The sequence below is a fragment of the Acartia tonsa genome, chromosome 3 (genome assembly GCF_053477335.1).
Source record: "Acartia tonsa isolate MP-2025a chromosome 3, ASM5347733v1, whole genome shotgun sequence".
In the NCBI taxonomy this organism is placed as follows: Eukaryota; Metazoa; Arthropoda; class Copepoda; order Calanoida; family Acartiidae; genus Acartia; species Acartia tonsa.
The window spans coordinates 53,861,566-53,865,602 of NC_137262.1; positions in this window are offsets into that span (position 1 = coordinate 53,861,566).

Genomic DNA, 4,037 nt, shown 5'->3' on the forward strand with positions numbered 1-4,037 from the left:
CTTTTGGACCTTGGGATACTTTGAAGCATGCACCAATAGACGTACCCATACCATAAAGACCTCCCTCGTTGCCACTATCAAGGAGAACTTCGCCAGCTTAGACAGTTACATTCTGATCTTGGCCTGCCGGCGGTTGAGGAGGCGGGTAGAGGCGGTGATTGATGCTGGCGGCGATTTTATTCAATGATCTAATAAGTCATATACCTAATTTGCTCCTCAGTTTTTAAAATTTAATAAAATATTTAAAATTGACGATTTTATGTTCATTTGTTTACTATTTAGAAAAAGTCCCTAGATATGTGGCGCACCCTGTACGTATTTGTACGGATTTTTTAAAATTTTATATACCGACCTGACTTTAACATGTACGGATTTTTTTAAATTTTGAATTGCCAACCTGACATTAGCATGTATGAATTTGTATAGATTTTTTTTTCAAAATCTTAGTAGTCCTCCTGAAGATATCTTAACCTCGCAAATCTTAATATTCATAAAATCTTGGCGGCCAGTTAACCTTTTTAATTGCAAATCTCAGTGTCCAGAAATCTTTACGGCTAAAAAAACACATTGCATTGTAAAAAAAATTTTCATACCTTTTTTCGGGAACCAAATAGAGTATTTTTTCTAGATTTTAAATTTTTGATTTTCTGGTAATTTTTTTAAATACCTACCTACCTACTTAACTATTTAAAAAATATTTTGGTTGTGGCATATTTGAAAAGTTAACTGACAACAGTAAGGAGCTGGCTTCAGCCAGTCATTGGTAGTAATATTAATGGTGGCATGACGTACAAAAAGTATTCTTAATTTAATTTCCTAAAAGTGTTCCAACTCAATTTTTAATTTCCGTCAAAAAATTTAATTTAAAATAAAATTCTAGTGGCTATTTATCTTGGGAGGGTGGTGGTACCCTCCCCCAAAATAGTTATAAATCTACCCGGGACCTATGAGAATCTACCCTGTTAGGGAGAACCCGATTGGTTCAGTGGTTAGCGGATCCTTTGTTACAAACAGACAGACAGACATCGTTCTACTTTGTATTATAAACATATTATTTTTCACCGTTTTGTAACAGTCGCCGTTTTGTGATTTCGCCGTTTAATAGTAGTCGCCTTTTTGTATCCACTCCATTTGTACAGGGTGTTTTAAGAGAAAGGTCATGTTTGAAAACTAAATGATTCATTATGTTTGAAAACAGAATTATTATCTCCTCAGACTGACGTAGAATGAGACAACTGAACCTTTAATTGCCCAACCTATGTCTCCTGTTTTGGAACAATGTTTTCATCCATACCCTAACAATTTATGCCTCGAACCTGACATAGCAAGAGTAGGCAGCATTTGAAACGTTTTAATATGATATGGTGTTGAGTTAATTTTATATCACCTTCCCAACAACTAGCGGATGCGCAGCAGTAACTGGTTTAATCCTTAAAGTAAAGTAACAGGATCTTTTTGTGTGAACAGAAGGACCTCTAACAATTGAACCGTTAGGGTTCTCCTTTACTTGGTAGCCTCTCCTAGGTCCTAAGAAGGTTTTAAAATATTAAAGGTGAGTGTACAACTATCTTGAGAGAAATCGCCTCTAAAAAAAATCTTTTTGTAACTTTCATATAAAAGCTACAATTAAAAGTCGTGATTCAACTCCCCTCCTCACAGGCCCCTAAAACCTCTAGGGGAGTAGCTATTAGTTTAATATTCTAACTAAATAACTATAACTATCTTATAAAGCAGCAAATCAAAACAGAAACAGTCATTTATATTGGTATGCACATAATTATTAATTATAGAGTAGCTTTACAACTAAAACATTTATATGAAACTATTCGAAATATAGCTTAAAGATTAGTTTATTTTCCAAAAGGTACCTACAATTTTAACAATTTATTAATATGATGTACAATTTTCATACACTTTGAAGAAAGGGGGGGGAGTGCGTAATGACATCTAAACTTAAACAGTGAGCAAAATGGTCTACATATTGAGCTAGATTCTTGAAACTTTGTACATAAGCCTAGTCCTTTAGGTAATACATCTATATGAATAAAAATTAATTTTTTTTATTTAAAGGTTAGGTAAGAAAACCCGGCGGAAATGGGATTTTTAGGCCTATTTTGGTGTGATTTGATGTAAAAAAACTTACCTTTAATTGTTTTTTCTAAATTTTTTTCCTTGTTTACTGTATGTCTATTAATGAGGACATTGTTAAAGATAATTCAGCAAGTTTGGGGCCAAAACTCAAAAAACCTATATTTGATATATGAGACACAAACTCTAGAAAAAATGCATCTTACTCTTGTGAGCCACCCACCTAGCCAGCTGGGGTCGTTCCCCGACTTGCTGAATCATCTTAAATAATGTTCTTGTGTATAGACACAGTGCATTCAAGGTAAAAAACCTAAGAAAATACAATTAAAGGTAAGTTTCTACATCAAAATAGACCAATAAGGCCTAAAAAAAAAAACATTTTTGCCAATTTCCGCAGGTTTTTTTGCCATTTATATTTACAGGATTACCTACAGGATTAGGCTTATGGACCAAGTTTCTAGTTTGATATTTAGACCATTTTGCTCACGGTTTAAGTTTAGATGTCATTACACCTCCCCCCCCCCCCCCCTATCACATTTCATTTAATATAGTACAAATAATTTTTACAATATTAATAATTCGTACTAACACAGATAAGTAAGATAAACATTCAACTACATAAAGAAAAATGATTTGTAATTCTTTGAGCAAAAATAGTTTTTAAATCCAATTAAAAATGGACATGATACAACTAAAAAAATTAGTGCAATGATTCTCTGTAAACGTGGTATCACTTGATACAGTAATTTCTTTTGTAAAAAAATAAAACAATTAACAAAAAAAAAGATGTAATTCTTTCTGCAACTGGCGTGCCAATTTTGCATTCTACTCATGTTTTAAAGTCTAAGAACACATTCTTAATGAAAATACTAGCGGCTACGCTTATAGTGGCACTTTTAAAGTTTTTTTTAGTTTCAAATACATGATTTGAGAAATTATTGTCTTAATGCGTTCAAGTCTCTCGGAAAAACTTTGATTTCTCTTTGGAGGATGGTGGTACCCTCCCCCCAAATAGTTTAAAACCTTCTCGGGACCCATGAGAAGCTACCCTGTTAAGGAAAACCCAATCGGTTCAGCAGTTAGCGAGATCCTTTGGTACAAACACATAGACATCCTGTTACTTTATTTTAAGGATTTGAAGAAGACAAAAAAAAACAAAGAAAGTATTAAAGTAAGAAGTTTCAACGGGTGTATCTCATTCCTGTACAGCATTGCAACATCATGGTTTCCTAAAACAAAAATAATTGAAATACATTTATCCTTTTATAATACTTCAGCCTAAAGACAAAAAATCTGTTAGTTCTAAAAAATACTCATATATTTATCCGTGGTCAATTGTCGATCGTATATATATCAACTAGCGGCTACGCCCCTTGAGGCCTATAGTGGCACTTTAAATGTTTGGATTTTTTTATTTCAAATATCTAATTTAAAAAAAAAATTGTCTATGTTCAGTTCAAGTCTATAAGCAACATTTTTTTGTGATTTTTCTTTGGAGAGTGGTAGTACCCAACCAAAAAATTGTTATAAACCTTCCCGGGACCTATGAGAAGCTACCATATTAAGGAGAACCCGATCGGTTCAGCGGTTAGCAAGATCCTCGGTACAAACATACAAACACAGACAAATAAACATCCTGTTGACTATTGACTCTAGGGGCGTATTAACGCTTCGGGTACAAGTCCTCTCAACGTCACCTTTGAACATACTCTGCTATTTCAAATCGCAGTGTAATGCACTCAATCGCCTAGGGTATCGACACCAATCAGACAACCAACCCTTTGATTGCACGACCTTTGTTGGATAAGTCCCGACTGTGCATGGTAATGAGTTGCAGCTGTTTAGGGACAATAAATTCCCCCTACTCTAACTATTTATGTCCCGCATCTGACATAGCAACAATAGGAACCATTATTAACATCTTTAGTTATGACGCGGTGTCGGACCGA